Raw genomic sequence first — 21,516 nt, 5'->3', positions numbered from 1 at the left:
ATGCCGGTTGCACGCCGTCAGGTGGCTTGGAGGTAGAGAAAGAGAGAGTTGCAGAAGAGAGAGAGAGCACGGGGGGAAGGAGAGAGAAAGAAAAAGAAAATTATCGTGCAGCACAGTAGAAATTCAAATTTATACTAACTTACCATGAACAGTAACTTCCGTTTTCCGTTTATAAATTTTGCATACGAACTCCGATTTTTACGTACCACATATGCATGCGCTCGGTTTAACGTCCTCTACAACTTTTATGAAGAACATTTTCTCAAATTTTGACCCGAACAAAAAGTCAACTTTTAGGGTCACTAAAAGTATCGAAACAGAGTAAAAAGTGAAAGTAATTGTCGTTTACCGTCCAAATGACTAGTAAACTGATAAATTTAGGTTCGGAACGTAACACCACACCTAAGACAAGCATCCTTATGGTCAGGTTCCCTTGATTGAGGCGCTTTAGGAGTGCTTTGGGGACGACTTCTATCTTTGGTGGCATCACCACCATAGCTAGAGGCTTGGCCTCTCTCTCTCTTCAAACGTTTACCTCCACGGTTCCGTGCACGCCTATCTTGGCGGTTTCCTTCCTCTTTAGGGCGAGAATATGGACTAGAACGTCCAGAATTATCCATTTCCTTAGGGTTTCGCTCCTTGCACCCTCCCTTAGAGGCACGACTATAATTAGACTTCGGAATTGGCTTGGCTCCCACGGGTCTAGAATTATAGTTCTTCACAAGTATGTTGTCGTGCTTTTCAGCCATGGCACTAATAAGCTTATGAAATCTTGTGATGCATCCTGCATTGACATCAATCCGATAGTTCTTGGCTACCATCAATGCCGAGACGGGGAAGGTAGAGAGAGTCTTCTCGATCAACATCGTATCAGTGATTTTCTGCCCACATAATTCCATCAAAGACTTGATACGAAGTGCTTCCGAATTGTAGTCAAGTACAGACTTGAAATCACAGAAGCGGAGGCTATGCCATCTCACTTCTAAGTCTGGAAGCCGGGAGTCACGAACGTTGCCAAAACGCTGCTCGAGTTCTACCTATAGTTTTCTTGGGTCTTCCTCATTGAGGTACTCATTCTGGAGCGCGTCATTCATGTGCCTTGTCATGAGAATGATGGCTTTAGCTTCATTCGCCTCTCTCATAGCTCTATTTGCTTCAAAAGCAGCAGCTTGTTGAGGAGTAAGCACGTCCTGACTTGGCTCTTGGATTGTACTCAGGATCCCATTAGCCTTAAGATGCTGGCGCACATCATGGACCCACTTATGTTATCCTGCGCCTGTTGTCTCTAGTGGAGCGAAGCTCAATTTGTTCAGGTTACTCATCCTGAAAAACAATAAGAAAATAGGGTTAGTTTCGGAGCGAAAAAAGGCTACCACGAAAACAATAAAAATTTCTGAGCGTAGTCGCTTCTAAGAAATTAGGAATTTCCGAGCGTAATCGCTTCCAAGAAATTCGATTCCAAGAGGGGTTGGATTAGATCGAAACAATGATGTTTGTGGTCGATCGTTTTATCTCAACAAACTCTAAGTTTGGAGGACTCTACAAGCTCCAAGCTTGGAGTGAGCACGAACCCCCACAATTCGGCTTAATTTGGTCTCCCCTATAATGAAGAAAGGGGGGTAGAAAGAGGGAGGTTGCAAATCCCCGAGAAAAAGAAGAGGAATTGAATTTTAAAACTCTAAAAAAAGGGGAATTTTTAGAAAAAAATACCTCGAAATTTGTCACCGGAAAAGTGGTCAGTGCTGACGTGGCACCGGCTGCTGACAAGGCAATCGGACGCTGACGTGGCGGATCTGTTGCTGACGCGGCAGGGCTGACTGGATGCTTGCGTGTCAGTGACTCTAGGCTGACGTCAGTGGGTCGCGTTGCTGGGCTTCAGTTTTTTTCTGGGCCGAATGCTTCTCTGTTGCTTCTGGGCCGAGGCCTTATATCCTTCTGGGCTGGGCTCTGTGTCTGAGCGGATTGAGACAGGGACTGGAATGGTTTGGAAGGGCTGCCGGCGGTTCAAGGTGGAACAGCTTCTGTTTGCCGGTTTGAGTGCCTTTTGGCCGGTTCCTGGAATCTGGAGTAAAGGCTTTGCTTGTGGTGGAGTATGGTTATCGGAGGCGGAGGAAAAAGCCTTGAACCGGGCAGAGGGGCTTCTGGTACTTCTGGGGGCTGGTTCGGTATTTTTCCGACCGGTTCTGGGGGTGGCGCCGCCGGTTCTGGACTCCTAGGGTTGAGAGCTTCAAGGTGGGCGGCGGTGGTTTCTGGGATTTGAAGGCTATGAATTTAGGGTTTCAGGGTTAGGGGTTCGTGCTAATAACGTGTTTTAGGAAATCGATATTTGAGAGAAAATTACTGTGTATTCTCATTGATAATAGGGGCCTATTTATATAGAGGATTACAATGCATAGAATCTGAATTGTACAAGGAAAGTTAATCATACAATGAATGAATATCTCTAAGATATTCTCCGAGATTATCTCTAATTAAAACCCTATTACCACTAGGTCAAGTAACCTAGAGTTTGGGTCACACACACTTCAGATTTACTTAAACAGTTTTATATTAATTAGACAAATATTTATATGCTTTTCCACAAAGAGTGATGATTGTCTTAAAATTTCTATCACGATATTAAAAAAAAAAAAATGTGTCCATTTACCCCATTTCAAGGGGGTTTTTTTTCCCATTTACCCCATTAAGTTTTTTTAATTCCCCCTTACCCAAAACACTCGATCTTCCCTAATACCCCATTAAGTCTTTTTTGTTTGTTTTTTGTTTATTTTTGAGACTATTTTACCCTCACCCATTTGTTACATAGAGAGAGAGAGAAAAAAAAAATGGAAGAGAGAGAAACCATAGTAGACTTCGCAGGAGTCCAGTCACCGGCCAACATTCGCCGGATTCCGGTCACCGGCCGCGGGAATCCGTCGACTGGCCGTCAGAAATCTCATAGGTCGCCAGAAATGTCTATTGCCCCCTAATAGAACTTTCAGTCTCCGAAATGGGAACTAATCTCCCTAAATTTAGACAAATAAAACTCTGATTAAAGAAGAAAAATGAGAAGATTACATCAATTCAAAACGTCTATTGCCAAATAGACATCTATTGTCCCCCAATAGAACTTTCAGTCTCCGAAATGGGAACTAATCTCCCTAAATTTAGACAAATAAAACTCTGATTAAAGAACAAAAAATGAAAAGATTACATCAATTCAAAACGTCTATTGCCCCAATAGACGCTTTAATAGACGTCTATTGCCCCAATAAAACTTTTCTTTATCCTTTTTTCTTTTCTTCCGGGCCTTCTGCCCCAATTTTACAAAAAAAAAAAAAAAAAAAAAAGATTTGGGCACCCACAAAAATTGATTTCCGGCGAGAGAACCAGCTGAGGCTCTGCGATCTATTCCCAAATCTTTGACGAGGCTTCGGTCACCGAAATCATTCTCTAATCCTTGGAACATGATGGCGGCGAGGGCGATGCCGTTGGTGATCAGGTGGAGATTCTTCGCCGTCACCAACGCCTGCTCCATGTTTTTTTGACTGTGCACAGAATTAGTGAGGTTCTTGAATTTTCACAAAGCCCAACTCAGAGACCAATTCAGAGTCAAACGGAGAGAGAGAATTTATATTCCTTGCGTACCGAAATAGGTGCTGCAGACCTATTTCTGTGATCTCATAGAGCTCGGGTTCAGGTTGAAGAAGGAGACGACGGTGATCCGGGAGGTGGCCTCACGCGCTGTGAAGGAGCTCTCTGCATCGCTTGAGGAGCTAAAACGGTGTCGTCCGACGAAGGGATGAGTGCGGGGAAGAAGGCCGAGATCGGACTTGGAGTGATCGTCGGGGTTGGGTTGGTCGAACTCAGCGTTTATAATCATGATTCTCGTCGTCGTCGTCGACGGCGTCCTTGCACAGAGAGAGAGAGAGAGAGAGAGAGAGAGAGAGAGAGAGAGAGAGAGAGAGAGAGAGAGAGAGAGAGAGAGTGAGTGAGAGAATGAGAGAGTCTGAGAGGGAGAGAGAGAGTGCCAGAGTGGCAACATGTAATTTTTAATTTTTTGGAGCCCAAAATAGTAATTTAGCTATTAATATGTGTTAGTGGGAATAAAAATATGTTGTTAGGGTAAATGAGATAATTTTGGCCAATTTTGGTGCCTTGGGTCAAAGACCCTTAAAAAAAAGGATTTTGTCCCATTTACACTAATTTTAGGAATTTTTTACTCCCTTACACCCACTAGGCCAATAATGTCAATATACAACACTTTTTACACAACGAAAAAAAAAAAGTTGTTGTGTGATTATGAAAAGTCAATCATGCAACACGTTTAAGAACCTTCCGTTGTATAAGGCCATAAAAATTTTGAAGTTTTTATCTAGAAGGTGATTGCACAACACTGACAAGAATATTTTGTTGTGTGAATGATAAAAAAACAGAGCGGCAGATTTCCCCCCTAACTCGACACAAATTTGGGTCCAAATATGTACTACATTACACAACAGAATAATTATATTCGTTGTATGAGAGTAGCTTGCAGAATGTCATACAACAGTTTTTTACTTTGTGTTGTATGATCAAGGAATATATATTGGGAAGGTATGGATGCACCCCCAAATGCCACTTATTCCCCCCAAAATGAACAAATTTTAATTGACATGTAGGTTACATATATCTGTACTCCTACAACGGAATTACTTATTTATGTTGTCTGAATGACAAATGCTTATCTCTCACACCAAAACTAATACTTTGATTACATATAGGCGGGAACTTTCCCTCCTTACTCCATTCACTCAAATTTAATCCCTACATGTTCAGACAACACAACTCCATTTATATGTTGTCTGATTCATGAATACAAAATAAAAAGAGCCAAATGCCTGCTTTTCATAAATTAATTAGCACTAGCGACTTTGTCTCCCGCTTAGACAAAATAGCTATTTCCAATACTTGGGCAGTCTTTTCTTCGCATCTCCTCAAAACCATCGATTTCTCCTGAAAACACCATCGATGGCATGGAGTTAGGCTGGCTTGGAGTCCTTTTCAACAATTTTGTTCGACCTATCATCGCAGCACTCTCACTTTGATGAGAGAGAAAACAGATCTGAGATTTCTCTCTCCCGGTCTCCATGGCTGCAAGCTCCAGACCGGGTATTTCTTCCGCCCCACAACACTCGTCATGGCCACCGATCTTCCACTATTGACTCCGTCTCCGCCGCCTTATAGAAGTCACCACCACCTCCTGTAATTTTCAAAATTTCTCCCTTCTCAAATTCTCCATCTCCATCTCCTTTCAATCTCCAATTTAGGATTTCTGATTTGATCCACCCTTTCCCCCAATTCTCAGAAACAAACTCTCATCAAACCTAGGGTTTTATTTCAATTAACCTGGTGTCGCTCTGAAGAAGTCTCCGGTGAGGCACCCCCTTTCTCTCCGACGAGGCACCCCCCTTTCGCTCTGAAGAAGTCTCCGGCAAGGCACCCCCCTTTCTCTGAAGTGGAGCAAGTATAGAGCAAAGCAACCGTGTCCGATCCAGAAAAAGTGAAATCGAGAGCTTCTTCAATTCTCTACCAGCTTCTTCTTCAATCTCTCTCTCTCTCTCTCTCTGAGTCGCAGTCAATGAAGCTGTTGCGGTTAGCGTTCGTCATTGCTTTACTGTTTGGATTGGTCGCCATCCTCATCTACATCACCGGAGTCTCCGATCTCTGTAAGCATCTCTCTCTCTCTCTCTGTGTCACTATATAAATATATATGCATGATGTGTATAATGGTTTGAATTGTGTGATGCAGATGAGATCAATCGGTTCACCGATGATGATTTGGAAGCGCTGCAAAATCTGCAGAGCCGTTTCCAGAAATGTGTGGTGAGTCTCATCTTCTTCATTCTTTTTAGTCTAAATTGTGTGTGTGTGTGTGTGTGTGCGCTTTGGTAAAATTTACTGCGGAGTCACCATGAAATTTCCTAGTGACACCATTCCTAAATGGGTGAGCATTTCTGAATTACACTTTATCCGAAAATCAGTGTAGCTGCTTAATGATTTAGTTTACAAACAAGAGCCAATGTTGAGCGCATTTTTGTGTTGACTTACAATCTCATCAAGCAATACTCTGGAAAAATTTGTGTTTGCTTGTTTATTGTGTGCTATTTGTGATTGATGATTTACGTAAGTTGATGACTCATATATTGTCTGAATTTTTATGTACAAACAGAAAGATCCCAAAACCAATGAGCTTGAAGGTTTATCGTATGAGTTTAATCTGTGTGAAGCTTTGGCTACTTGGGAACAGGTGAGTACTGTGTTATGTCTGCTAGCTAATGCATGTATCATTCTTAGATATGTGCACAAGACTTGAGAACTGATATCTGTCGTAACTGTGTCGTCAAATCAAACATCCAGCCATGCATGTCAAATGTATTTTATTCTGTCTGCTCTGATCTCTCTTTCAGCTGTCAAATTTGATTTCGTTTTATGCTTTACAATTGATTTGTTATTCAGTGAGTTCATAGATGGGAAAGAGATAGATGGCTATGATGCTTTGACATTTTTTATGTACTATAGCATGTGTTTGTTGATTGCTTTGACATTTGATCCATATAAAATGAATGCCTTTTGCAGCAGCTTCCTTTTTTCTAGTCAATCAATGTTTCTGACTTATCAACACATGAGAAGCATTTATTCTCTTTCCCTTATTTCAATTAAATTATAAGGATCTCTTCTTTTATTGGCTTTTGTCACTGCAGAATTAATCTGTTTCCTGAAACAATATTATTGATGCTCTTCTTGGATATGAAGTTGCATGTGAATGAGTGTTCTTTTATCAATCCCCCTGTGCTGGGAAATAGCTTTAGGTGTGGACAATTTGCAACACCAGTATACATTCACTGAAAAGAGACGAGTTGTATTCAGAAGAAAATAGAAAACAAGTGCTTGCAGCATCTACCTTTTTTATTTATTTATTGGCCGTTGTGCTGTTATCGGAAACTCGGGCGATCTTTTAAAAACAAAGTTTGGGAGAGAGATAGATGGCTATAATGCAGTTGTTAGAGAAAATGGTGCACCAATTCAGGTCAAGCTGACTGCTTATTAAGAGTTAAAATAGTAATGTTTATGACTTAAAAAGAAGTCTTCTGACCTTTTTTGTTCTATTACAGAACTATACTAATCATGTGGGCAAGAAATGTACATTTTGGCTTCTTAATAGAGGATCCGCTAAAGCTCTTGATAAAGTTGTGGAGTTAGATGGTATAAGAACTGGTCCACTTTTAAAAATATGGCATTTTTATTACAAGAGCGCTAAGTATATACACATTTTGCAGAGTCCAGGAAGGAGGTCTTGATCATCAAAACAACAATTCATGACACTATGAACAAGATGATTCGGGTTTGTATATTCTTTTTCTGTAGCTTATATGCGTGTCCTTGACCTTAACACCCAACCAACTTGTTGACCTCAATTCTCATAGTGATAAAGTTCTCAACTTCTTTATTTATTAGTTTATTTTGATCATTCTCTTTTCATCAGTTTGTGCAAGTTGTGTGTGGGTGATTAGTTTTCAAGTCTTTATCTCTGAAGACAACATAATTAAGAACCTGTTAAGAGTTAGTTTTTGCTTGATTTGAATTGGTTGTGAGTTTGAAGTTGAGCTTATGAAGTAACATTAATTTCACTAGAAAAATATAGCAAATTAGTTTTTCATTTATGTCTTATTTTAGTTGCAGCAACTTTTGTTGAAAACTCTTGGAATAATGTTTCTTTCTTGGCCAATCTAGCTAGTGATCCCTTAGTTGGACTTGGACTAATCTTAGAATTTTTTTGGCTTTCTCCATTGATGCTAGTTGTACAGAAAAATCTTGAGGTGGGCAGGGTACTATCTGTTGATGTTTCTTGTATAGTAGTTGTGACTAGCTACAACAGTCAACGTCCAAATCAAATACAATGGGCCCATGAGAAGAGCAGTGTTTGGTGTAAGTTGCTTCAATTTCTTACACATAACTCATGAGTTAGTATAAGGACATGAAAGCAAGTATTATGAGGAGATTGTATTATATCTCTGCTTGCAATATAAAGAGGTCGTTTTAGAGCCCTTTATTGTTTTCCCTTAGTGTCTTCAGCTCTAAAATGACCACATGAATTGAGTTCCACTTTAAATTGTTCCAGCATATTGTATTATGTATTCTACTTGCTGCATTTTTAGATTAACATCAGATTAGATATTTTGCAATGTGATAATCATCTGCTCACATTCTGTGAGATCTCCAATACCAGGATATAAAGGGTCAAATTTCTGGTAAGTTTTTGCAGAATGTATAAAATTTTGCTAGGATGCATCTTAAAGTTGTTTTTGGACATTTGTATTTTCTTTTGCTTCAGCTAATAACATAGGTTGTGGACTTAACTAACATAGTAGTATCACTTTGAAAGTCCCAATTGTGTGTACATGTATAGATTAAAGTTCTATATTAATCCAGCCTATCCTCTTGCTTTTGCAGATAACTGAGATCCTCAAGCTAGTAAGAAGGCTTTACAGACTCATTCTAGATTCTGCAAAAGAGAGGGAAAATATTGATGGGCGCACCATTTTCTGCGTCTGCTGGCATATAATATTCACATGCAGCAGCTGCTCATATTTTTGTCAATAATCATATTAATTTTTTATGGTTTATTGATATTGATAATGGCATGGCACTAGAATGCTATCTTGTTTTGGAATAATTTGTATCCGTTTTGGATATCCCAAGTAGATGGGCATGTATTAGAATACTTTTTTGGATTAATTACAGTTTACCCCCCTGAGATATGGGGGTGTCATCATTTCACCCCCTCTACTTTCAATTTTGATTTTTTACCCCCTAAACTTTCCAATTTCAATCAGTTATGTCCAATTTCTCCTATTCCGTCCAAATTAGACGTTAACTTTGACTTTTTGAGGGTTAAAATGGTCATTTCAAGATAAAAAAATATAAAAAAATAAACCCTTTTTTTTTTTTTTTCTGTTTTTTCGTTTTTTTTTTTAATATATATTTTTTAATTTTGTCTTCAACCTATACACCACAAGTTATAATAGGTTTATAAAAACAAAAAACATACTCTGGGTGGTTGAAAGCCGCTCGCTGGTCTACGATATTTGTGATATATCTCCGATAAAGTGAAGAATTTTAGGATATATCCCTAATAAAGTGAAGAAATATCTGTAAAAAATAATTTTACACTTTATCTGTAAATAAATATCTGTAAAAAATGATTTTACAGACTCGCTGGTCTACCATATTTGTGATATATCTCTGATAAAGTGAAGAATTTTAGGATATATCCCCAATAAAATGAAGAACTATCTGTAAAAAATAATTTTACACTTTATCTGTAAATAAATATCTGTAAAAAATGATTTTACATAGATATTTCTTCACTTTATTGGGGATATACATATATTTATAGATAAAGTGTAAAATCATTTTTTACAGATATTTCTTCACTTTATTGGGGATATATCCTAAAATTCTTAACTTTATCGGAGATATATCACAAATATCGTAGACCAGCGAGCGGCTTTCAACCACCTAGAGTATTTTTTTGTTTTTATAAACCTATTATAACTTGTGGTGTATAGGTTGAAGACAAAATTAAAAAAAAAATTTATTAAAAAAAAAAAATCATTTTTTTTTAATTTTTTATATCTTGAAATGACCATTGTAGCCCTCAAAAGTCAGAGTTAACGTCCAATTTGGACGAAATAGGAGAAATTAGACACAACTGATTGAAATTGGAAAGTTTGGGGGGTAAAAAATCAAAATTGAAAGTAGAGGGGGTGAAATGATGACACCCCCAAATCTCAGGGGGGTAAACTGTAATTAATCCTACTTTTTTGCTTTTAATGTTGGCTTGGATGATTGAGAAATGCTCCCTTTTAACATTTGATGTATATAGAATGGGTTGGATTACTCATTTGATGGTTTGTAATGTGTTTTCTTTCCAATTGATTGTGTTCATTAGGTAAAATGGAGCATTATTGTGCACAAAATATAAAAAATGAAAATGATTGTACAACAGTTTTATAGTGCGGCAATTCAACATTGTTTGAATACACAAAATTAGGCCATTCACACAATGCATTCATTACAATCACACAACGGTAAAAACTAAACTCTATTGTCCAAAACCAATTCACACAACAAGCATACTGCACAACTGAAGTGTGATGGTATATCAGACGATGGTGAAATTAAAAAAACTGTTGTCTGACTAGGCTTTCCAACAACAGCTTTGGAACAAGTTCTGTTGTCTGAAGCATGCACATGCCACGCACAGCATGACTGCGCGGCAACTGTGGCTGCCATTTGCCAAGAGAAGGCACAACACTTTTAACAAATAAGTGTTGCCTGTTTGTGTTTCACACAACGGGTTTCCAACGTTGTGCCATTTTTCATCACACAACGCTCCGATACACAACGGAGATCGTCCAAATCACACAACGAATTTGGTTCGTTGTCTGTTAGCTTTTTTGGCCTAGTGACCACTCACTTATTTTTTTCTCACTTACCCATAATAACTCTTATAAGTTGTTCCTTATTATCCAATTAAGTTATTTATTTATTTATTTATTTATTTTTGAGACTATTTTGCCTCACCCCTTTGTCACATAGAGAGAGAAGCCATAGGAGACTTCGCCAGAGGTAGGCGGACTCCCGTCAAGGTCCTCGGAATCCTGAATCTAGTTGTCGGACTCTGCCAGAAACATTGCCGGATCGCGGAGGTCCCCAAAGAGGTCGTCGGAGATCTCATAGGTCGCCAGGGACTTTTATTGCCTCCCAATAAAAACTTTTTTATTTAAGGGCAATAAAAGTTTATTGGGGGGAAGGGGAACTAATTTTTTTAAAATTAGACAAATAAAACTTTGATTGAGGAAGAAGATGAGGAGATTATATCAATTCGAGACCTTTTATTGAGGGGCAATAAAAGTTTATTGGGAGGCAATAAATCAATAAAAAATTTATTACCCCCAATAAAAGCAGGAAAACTACTACTCAATTACTCTTTTGGTGTAGTACTACTCAATTATCTTTTGTTGGTATAATAAACATGATATATAATATATATATATATAATCAAACCTGCAATATTATCTTTTGTCTATATTTCAAGATTCAAATAATTGTAGGTGGTGCTGTCCTGGCTAGATAGAGCATCAAATTGCTAGCAGCTGATAGCTCACACTAATACACCACAAATGCAAACACTGCTGAAAGAAACCAATTAACAAACAAATCTTTTTCTTGACCAAAAAAAAAAAAAAAAAACAAACAAACCAACCTTACTTTGAACCGCATCCAAACAGATGCCTATATTTTTCTCTTAAAAGGTCGTACATTGATCTATATCTTATCGTCGTCATTTCATAAAGGAGCAATCAACCTAGAGCTCCTTTGTTGTGTTGTGATTTGTATAAGAGCAGCACACAAAAAAACAATATGGGAAGAAAGCTCAACACCTTGCTTTAGAAAGAGCCAAAAGGCCTCAAAGTTGAAACCACTCCTCAATCTTGCTCTCTCCTGCGTCACCGTCCTCAAAACCCAGCGTCAGGCCAAGTTTAGCCAGTCCCTCTCCGATGTGCTCCGGCTCTTCTAGGTGACCAAGCTCAAACGATATACATAGGATGAGCTCCTCGAACTTCTTGGAGAGATTGATCAACGGCGACTGGCCATCGTCGATTTATATTGACTTGAGGTCGGAGATGTCGTTGATGGTGGACTTGGATCCAACGGTGGGAAGGCGGCCCACGATGTAAGAGAGGATGGGGAAGTTGGACGGGTTCGGATCTATTGTTGAAGGTTGAATCGGATCTTGGTTCAGAATTGAGAGAGAGAGAGAGAGAGCCGGCGTCGTGGGCATCATGCTGGACAGAGAGAGAAGAGTGGCATGGATGTAGTTTATTAATTAGGCTGAGGGCAAAATTGTCATTTTACTTTAAATTGGGTTGGTGAGAATAAAAATCTATTATTGAGGTAAATAGGAACCATTTTGGTGCTTTGAGTCAAGATCATTTATAAAAAAATTCATAAATTTCACATTGATAAGTGGTTTTGATCTTTAAATAATAATAGACATTGTCATGACAAATCATTTCATCGTAATTAAATAGATTTCTAATTTATATGAATATGTACATATGAGTATTTTCTTTTAAATTTTTCTCAGAGAAAATACAAAAAGAATAATTGAAAAGTCGAAAACCCTTCCTAGTTCCCACACTCCAGATACGAAAGGAATATATCATCTCATTGCCTTGTCCTAGATGCTTTTGGTTAATTGTTCTTAATTTTTCTTATTGACGTTGATAGGTCTAACTTCTTGCACTACAAGCAATAGAGCAACGCTGGCTGACGCTGACGCTGATTATACACTCATACATATATTGGCCAAATAAAATGCTGCTACGTACTCACTCATGGCGGTCTTGCTTGGTATTTTAATTTCCATGTGAACTAATCTTAAGTTGGACAATATTTGACCGCATTAATTTGACTATTAGATCGAGTATTTCCAAGAAGCTAGCTAGACATGCATGTCAATTACAAGCTAAGTTGGCTGTCAATCTTCCCATGCCAAGTGGGAAGCTTTACCTCTAGGAAGTAATGGGGACAATCGAATTCATCTTCGTCGTTGGATCACGTAGTTAACCCATTGTTCAACAAGAGCTAGCCACCGCACGCATACCACTCTTCCTTCTCCTATAAAATTAGGACTGGTATTCTATAACTTTATTAAGCAGTACAATTTGTAAACTATTATTCCATCTGTTACCATTACTGGCTTCAGGCTAAAAGGAATCGAATACTAGTTAAAGTACTTGTTGTTTGAACCCAAAATTAACATTTTTTTCTCAACAAGGGGAACTCGGAGAAATCGGGCCAATATCCGTGGCCCAAGTTATATATTTTCGATAAGTTCGGAATATATTATTTAGAGGCTAAACAAAGCCTACTTGGAGATCAAGCAATTGTGAGGCAAATCTGAATATTCATTGATTTACTATTTAATTATCAATATATTTGATAATTAATGGTGATTCGAACTCTAGACCTGGGGGTTCCAGACTAGGCAGCTCGACCAACACACCACACCACGTGGTTAACCTGGCAACGTGCTTCTCTACCTATATTCAAGAGTACTCATGCAAGTAAGTCCTATGGTGGGCCCATGTCATGCAAGCAATCAAAGTTCCATGCAAATAAGGATTCATGGACGTGGTACAATTCAGGGAGTATGCAAATATGCAATCATGCTTAATTGCAATATACAATCTTATCCTTTCTGCATGCCACTAATTAAGCTACGGGCACTACAACAAAATAGGGTATTAGTGACCAAATGTTAGTGACCACTTCAATATTGGTCACAAATACTATTGAATTAATGACCAATACTATTGGGTGGTCACTAACACTTTTAGGACCAACTAAATGAATTTACCTGCCCATTGTTCAAACTTTAATGACCAAAAATTTTAGTACTAGTGACCATTCATTTTGGGTCACTAATGTTTTGAACTAATTAAAGAGTGGTTTCCCTTTAGTGACCAAAACTTTTCAGTTGGAGGGATTTTTTTCTCTTAAATCTTGAAGTTGGCGGGCTCTTAAAACACGCTTTTCAAAATGAAAAAATCGGGGCATTCTAAAGCGCTATCTTCATCGACCCTCTTATCTTCATCGACCCTCTTATCTTCATCGTCCTTCTCCTTCATAGACCCTTACAGACCCAAAACATAAAATCCCTAGCTCACAGACCCTCTTATCTTCATCGTCCTTCTCCCTCACTCCATTGTTCTGTTCGCGAGTCATGGTGGTCGAGCTCTGAATTCCGACCACCTTGGATGACCCATTCGAGCACGTAATGGTGTCGCTCTACCTCAGTTTGCTGAACAACGATCCCAGAGTTAACCGTCATGTTATGGGCTTCGAGCCTGAGCAAATTATGATTCGGTTTCGATATCCTGGATTACAGGTTTGTTTCTGGTAAGTAAGCTTTGAGATTTGATTTTGTCGTGGGATTTGAGAATTGGGGATTTTTTGAGATTATGAAATTTATGGGTGCTGCATTGATTTTGTTGCAGGACCATAGAGAGGAAGCCGAGAAATCATTTGTTATGCGAAGCTAAGGTATGCAATTATAATATCGACGTCGTATTTGATTACCTCCATCTCTCTCTCTCTCTGGAATCTTCTTCGATCGTTGAAAATTGATTCCAATTGAACCAGAAAAGTGATAAAGCTCAGATCTTGCAGCTCTCAAACAAACTCCAATCAGTAATCAGTGGAAAGCCCTTTCTTTTCTGGGTATGTTCTTCCTTTGTTTCCCCTAACAAACCCACCAAAACAAATATGCAATTGCATTTTCAAGTGTCAAGTCTCTTGCTTTGTTTCCCTGCGCCCGTGAATTGAATTGGGTGTGTGCAGATTGGATTTTAAAGCTTGTGCTATATAATGGAGGATGTCCAGGAGCAGCAAAGTGAATCACTTGGTACTTCATCCTAATCTTCCCTTCATTTTCAGTTATGAAATCTTTAGAGATATAGTTGTGATGTTGATACCTTTTTTCATGTTGTTAATCATCGATGCTTGATTATCTGAAGCTGAAATCACACCACCAAGTTTAGTTTTATGTGAATATAGAGTAATATAGCCATTTTGAAATTCAAGTGAAATCTACAATGACCACTATTTGTTTAATAATCAAGAGATCATCAGTTTATTTTGATGGAAGGAATTCAGTATCGACTGAATTTGATCTTAAAGTCATAAAAAGACGCTAAACTTCGGGGATGACACTACCTTTCTTGATACTCTTCCTATTGGTAGTGGTAATTTTGTTAGCACTCGGATCAAACTGAGTCTTAAAATGTTCATTTATCTAGTGCCACTGTTAGAAAGTGGTTTTCTAGATTCAAGTCATGGTTGTAATTCAAGAACCTTCAGATCGATAAGATGGTTTTTGAGTCATTGAGTTGGACTGCATACACACAGATGTTTTTTTATATCCTTTTCTACTTAATTCTTGACAAACTGTTTACTGATTTTTTGTGTTGGTATCGTAATAAGGAGTGATAAGTATGAATAGTATGGGTTCATTTATTTATTTCAATTCATGTGTCTGATTATCAAACTATGAATTCATTTTTCTTTTGTGTTGGTATCGTAATAAGGAGTGATAAGTATGGGTACACTTTGTTGTAAGTTGAGGAAATTTTCTTAATTGAGACTCCATGGGTAAATATTACCTCCTTTGTTCTTCTTATGACCTCAATAGCATCTTTAAGAGCTTTGACTTGCCAAAATAGTCATGTGATGAATCTGGGTCGGCTAATTGAGGATTTATCTAATTAGTCTTCTGGCAGTGATGAACTTCTTTTGGAACTTGATTGTTATTCAAACTCTCAGCAACCAAGAAAGTTCCCTTATATACCTGGTAATTCTGCCTTTCTTATGAGTGGTGAATTTCAAATGGCTTGGCAGAAAAATGTCGTCCTCCCTCTTTTCTTGTGCTGTAGAATGGGTATATCCTAGCTTAGACTTCCTCTTTCATTTCTTTAAGAAGGGAAGTGAATTCGTACTGTTGCATGATTGTTTTGGAGTAGATAGGTTGTCTCTAACTTGTTTATTTTGATTGTTTTCTCAAAATCAAAAACCCTCAAATCGTTGTCTTGTTTATTTCTTTTGTTTCTGGCAGGTTTCTGTGCTATGTTTTCTTTTAATTAATTAGAATAGCAAATGATCTCCAAAATCCCTAAAAATTTACCAGTATCCAGTTTAGTGTGTTAGCTTAGTGTCTATAAAATTTCATTGAAATCGGAGTAGTTTAAGTTAGGTTTTTATTCTCGTTTTGGTTTCTGGTCATAGTCGTAGTTAATCTGTTTTGTGTTCATTATGTGTTCCATAGAGATCACACTTACTCATTTGTACCTGAATTTAAAACAGAAGTGTTGGGACAATTGCGAAATGGATATTCTTTCTGGGGTTAACTTGTATTTATTTGGTTTTGTTTTATTAAAATGATGTTTGCTTCAACCTGAATTGGGTTCTTGCGTACTTGCATTTGTGGATGTGGGTTTTGCTGGAAAACAGAGGCATGGTCCAATGAAAAGCTGTTTGGACTTGTTTTTGTTTATGTAAATGTCAGTAAAAACCATTGCTCTTTACAGCTCTCATATGATACCCTCTTTCCATTTCTCGTGTGTTCAGTCATCCACCAATAGCTTTTGGTTTGTCTGGAGACCTTGAATTTGCTCTCGAAGCCAAGAAGTTACAAGTTCAACATGGGAATAACACTGTGAATTCCTTTTCAAGGTAAACAATACTGCATGAATATGGTTCCTTTATGATTCTGAAGCTTTTGTCTCATAGTTTTATTCCTAATTTTTCATTAAAGACTACTCATCCTAGCAGGCTTGCTTTATGTATTGGATGCTATATATAAGTTTGCATTGTTCACACTTAACCAATTTTGGTATTTTCAAATTCTGTTTTTGTAGTAGTGGTGGTTGCATTCTAGACTTGCTGCATGAATCTAATCGCTGTCTTGGTAAGCGGTTTTTCTAAATCTATGTTCTGAGTTATCTACAATGATTCTGAAGAGTTTTGGTTGACTATATTATCTGATCTTAAGCCAACTCTTCTAATCATGATTACTGCACTTTCCTCCTTGGTCAGGCTGTATTGGTTCCTTAATGTAAATCAAATATTTGTATAGATATTGTCAAGTTACTCATGGTTTCTTTGTATAAATATTATAATTAGAAGGAAGGGAAGAAACTAAAACTAAGCAAAATTGTGAATTGCAATTTATGCCTCAAAGTTTAGGGTGACTTTAGGTCTGTACGTAGTAGACCTAAAGTCAAATCAATAAATATTGTTGACCAAGATTTGTATGCAATTGTTTTCCTACACTAATTATGACAAAAGCCATGCATAAACCACTCTTTAGTTGTGTGTATTGCTCTTTGTTAATTCACATTATAATTTGCAATGATAGATGATATATTTCTTTTACTTCAGGAGTGTTAACATGTACATGATATTGGTTTGGTAGTTCTTTTATTAACAATTATTTTATGAGTAGGTCACCTCATACAAAGACTTTATTTCGGAACTTCCATTTTTTTTTTCATTGCTTCACTCTAGATTTAGGTCAAGCTTCCATATTGATGATTTCTCCTAATTTTGTCAGAGTTGTTCGAAATCTATAGTTATGGGAACCTTTTCACAACTCCAGGTTTTCATAAATGGTTTACACTAAGAAAACTGCCATTTACGGTGCATAGGATGTGAACTGCTTCTTGGTATTTTCTTCATTGGTCTTGAGCCCCCTTGCAGAACTTTATTTTATTTTTAATTTATTTATACAGAGAGTTTCTCAAAGTTGTGTGTAGAATTAATGGGCGCGTTTTGCAAAACATCAAAATCCTGAAGCGCACTTTTCTTATTTTAGTTTCATTCTATCAATAACAATGAACCTTTTTAAGCAGCCATCTAGCATCATAGTTGAGATAAGTTAACTTGCTATTTGATTTCAGCTGGTTCTTATGGTGGTCCAAAACTATTGAAATGAAAACTGAGAATAGATTTGTACAGATTTGTAGCAGGTTGTAGCAGTTAGTCTGATGTTAGGTGCATCAACAGAAAGAGATAGATTCCCTTGACAGTTACTTTTGGTTTCTATCCTTCTGTTGCATGAACATTTTTCTACTGGGATATATTCCAGTTTCCATCTCTGAGAATAGTGATGAAGTTACTTGTTCTTGTCTTCTGAAAGAAAATGAAGAGCAATTTATGATAATTGAAACAAAATAATGTACACTAAATAGAAATTCATGCTAGGAAAGTGATTTATAATCAATCTGTAGTGCTTACTCAAGGAGTGGGTTATTATATATAGGTTGCATGCGATATCCCTCTGTGGGCAACAATGAGAGGACAGGATGTATAGCGGCTTCCATCAGCCTCAACTTGCTACAATACTTTGAAGGTACAGTAAGACATGGTTCAGAAGAGCTACCTACTACTACTTATAGCTGCTTTTAACTGTGCTTATGTTTCCCTTTGTAATTGTTGCAGCTTCCAACTTACAAGCTTCAAGCACGTCGAGAGCAAAGCTTCTATATGCAATCAGTTCTAATGCAGGTTTTGAACTTTCTTGAAGATAAGCCTTCAGGTAATAATTTTCATTTCTTATTCTTTTTTCCTCTGTGATCTGGATTACTTTCTAGTGATGCTATCTTTTATGTTTCTTTCGGATAAGTTACTTATTATTTTTGTATGTAAACTTGTTGAAACATGCAGGACACATAAGTAAATAGGTAGCAGTGCTCAAATGAAAAAAGAAAAAGAGAGAGAGAGAGAGAGAGAGAGAGAGAGAGAGAGAGAGAGAGAGAGAGAACTTTGTTAGGTAGCAATGCTCACTGATATGTCAGTTGCTTCAGTTGTACAATACTGCAATACTTCAATGGTTTCTCTTTGATCAAACGTAGCCCAATGCCTTCTCATTTACGGTAATTCATGTTGGTTAATATGTGTTCTTATAATGCAGAATGGTGAAGATCATCATTTTAGAGGAAGATATATCAAAGCACATCAATTACAACTGTTGTATGTGACAAGTTGCATAAGCTTGCCCATCTTTCTCTTGGATTTGGTTGCCATGGAAGTACTGAAGTTGTGTTAGGTTTTTAAATTAGTTTTCAAGGGACATGTACTTGTGAACATGATCAATAAGTGATAATGTGGATTGTCTTCAGCAATACAATGTATTTATTTTAGTACAATTTCTATTATATAGAAGTTTGAGTAGCATTGGAGTTCCATGTTCAGCTAGTTATTATTTGATAGCTATTGTAATAGACCAAAATAAAAAGCTTATGTGATAAACATTTTTTTTCTTCTAATAACCAAAATTTTAGGGGCCTTAAAGTTTGGTCACTAATATAAGCATGTGACTTGGGTTTCAGTGACCAGATCATGTGTTTTAGTGACCAGATTTGTTATCTTCAGTGAGGAAATTTGTGGTCACTAATTCTTTAATGATTTGTGACCAAATAATCTTGGTCACTAAAACTTTTCATATTAGTGACCAACAACCATACTTTGGTCACTAAAGAGAATTAGTGACGGGTCTATAGTGACCACTCAGTGACCAACAATATTTGGTCACTAATTATATATAGTGACCAAATTGGCTATTTTCAGTGACCACTATGGTGGTCATTAATGCCAAGTTTTGTTGTAGTGGGGAGTTCTCGCAGAGGATGGGCATAGCGAACAGTTCGAATCCAAGATATTGGTTCCAGAGGCAATTAACCTTGCCTATATTCTAGCGGCGACAAAGGCAGATAATTATTAATTATCGCCTACGATAACATCAAAACTATTAATAGTTTTGATTTGAATCAAAGGCCAATAGCTGTGGCCTAAAATATAGTATTGCATTCCTATTAGGAAGTAAATCTGCAAAGCCTATATATAAAGGCTAAAGCGATACAACAAAAGACAACTGTCAAATCAACTAATCACACAGATTATCAAAGCCTCTCCGGAGCAAACCTACCTGCAACCTAGTTGCAAACCAGCGAAGCAAGGGTAACGCCCTCGCAACCCAACGAAGCTAAAGTCACGCTTTAGCAAAACCCTGTGCTTTCTCCAAACTTCCCAGTGATTGCTCTGCTCAACCTACAACGTTGAGTATCGATTCGGTGATGCGAAGAAATCACAACTAAAGCCCTTACCCGTAAGGCAAGAAGTCATTTTCCGAAAGGCAGAGAAAAGAGCCTTGTGACGAGGTTGGTGCTCTCCTCGTCCGCAACGCTTGAAGAAGAAGTCAGGTCAAGGGATCCCCCGACGACTGCACCCCACGGTGCTAGCACGCTCGCCCACGTAAAAGAGACAGTTTGTACCAAACTGATTTTGGAGCCAAACACTTGTCATGGCTTTTTACACTGGAGGATGCAAATGATGAACCCTCTCTTTGGCGATATTATTGGCAGCTGTAACAACAAGAGCAGCGGCTCAAGCCCTACTTGGTTGTCCAGAAAAGTGTGGTGATATAACAATCCCATATCCATTTGGGATAGGCGATGGCTGCTACCTGCGTCCATAATTCAACATCACTTGTGATGGATCCACTACACCCACGTCAACAAATAGTACCTATACTTTTCCCATAGCCATAGCTAACTTTTCCATTTCTGGGGTGAGTTGCAAGTCATGCAGACCGTAGCCCGAGATTGTTACGACAACAAGAGTGTAAGGATAGCCAACAGCACAAGCACGCTGGAGCTGCCGCTTTCTTATACCATCTCTGCAAAAAACAAGTTCTTTCTCGTTGGCTGTAATAGTGCAGCAACTTATGAAGGTCTACTTCTGTTCCCAGACCCAGATGAAGAAAGTAACTTACAAGCAGCTGGGTTCACTATGACCTTGTGACGGCTTTGGGTGTGCACAAACTTCCATCCCCAGTGGACTCCAAAATATCACGGTCTCCTTGGATGCACTTGATTTTGGTCTATATCACAAAAATCTTGATCAAATCCATGACCGCTAAGAAAATAGGATCAGCCCTGCTCCACCCCATGGAAGCAATTAAACATGTTACTATTGATCCCATTAGTCATTCATAGTTACGAACTTACGATTAATGAATATACAAGCTAGAATTTGAAATCTAATCAAAGAGTGAGTTACTAAAGAAAGTATAGTATTTTCAATGTTTGTTAAAATATATGGCCACATTATTATACATGCATAGCTGCTGTTGAAACCAACAATGCTTCACATTCGTCAAGCATGGCTTTCTCTTGCACTGCTACAACAGCAAAGTTCTGAAACCAAACCATTCACCCCCTCCACCTGCTCATGTAAATGTAAAGTTTCAAACTTTAAGTACATTCTTTTGAAAGCTATTTGGCCCCAGTGACAAACTTTGGTTGTAGAAGATATGCTAAATTGGTTGTTAGTGGTACCTAGTACGTGTCAAAGACTCAAAGAAGTATAGGAGACAAAAGGGGTTGAAAAATATCACTACATGATTGTTGTAGAATTAAAAGAACATAAATCTCAACCTCGAGAGCAAAGAGCATATGGAGGATCCCATTGCCTGCCCCTTTACTGAATAGATCCCACTGCCTGCCAGACTCACTTGATTTAGTGCCCAAATGCATAAGTCAAATCAAACCATAAAAAATGTCTTCTTTTTACTTACTTCAATCAGCACCTATGAATAACAAGTTTAACCTGATTTCAAAGACCAATTGGTTTCTTATCTACTAAGCCACCTAAATCAAGGGTCTATTGATAAATTACAAGCAGCATTTAATTAATTAGGTTTGATAAACGAAAAATTGGAACTTACAGTAATCTTAGATACGAGGACAACTATCTTATAGAGCCATAGAGGATGAAATAGCTTATTTGCCAGAAATTTGGTGGCCCGGGTTGCGCGTCCGATCCGGCCAACTCTAGCGACTGTGAGCTACGAAAAGCAGAGGGTTTTCG

The 21,516-nt window shown here is 37.9% G+C and overlaps 2 long non-coding RNA genes across 17 annotated transcripts; both read left to right on the top strand.

The window, feature by feature from the left end:
- The first annotated feature begins 5,416 nt into the window (after window positions 1-5,416).
- Window positions 5,417-8,693, top strand: LOC133734117 (uncharacterized). Its single transcript, XR_009858094.1, has 8 exons — window positions 5,417-5,687; window positions 5,771-5,844; window positions 6,191-6,268; window positions 6,723-7,048; window positions 7,134-7,224; window positions 7,299-7,363; window positions 7,819-7,947; window positions 8,473-8,693. It is a non-coding gene; the product is annotated as an uncharacterized LOC133734117 (long non-coding RNA).
- A 4,927-nt stretch (window positions 8,694-13,620) lies between these two features.
- LOC133733536 (uncharacterized) lies at window positions 13,621-18,831 on the top strand. 16 transcript variants are annotated; one of them, XR_009857756.1, is made up of 9 exons: window positions 13,621-13,992; window positions 14,091-14,136; window positions 14,263-14,497; window positions 16,216-16,320; window positions 16,506-16,555; window positions 17,909-17,998; window positions 18,088-18,184; window positions 18,313-18,418; window positions 18,560-18,831. It is a non-coding gene; the product is annotated as an uncharacterized LOC133733536 (long non-coding RNA). The 16 variants fall into 16 exon arrangements; XR_009857761.1 differs by lacking the exon at window positions 18,313-18,418 and adding an exon at window positions 15,372-15,442; XR_009857762.1 differs by lacking the exon at window positions 18,313-18,418 and adding an exon at window positions 15,361-15,442.
- The last annotated feature ends 2,685 nt before the right edge of the window (window positions 18,832-21,516 follow it).

This window comes from Rosa rugosa, chromosome 2, assembly GCF_958449725.1.
Source record: "Rosa rugosa chromosome 2, drRosRugo1.1, whole genome shotgun sequence".
NCBI classification, from domain to species: Eukaryota; Viridiplantae; Streptophyta; class Magnoliopsida; order Rosales; family Rosaceae; genus Rosa; species Rosa rugosa.
The sequence above is the reverse complement of the archived record's forward strand: the minus strand, read 5'-3'. Positions and strand labels throughout refer to the sequence as shown.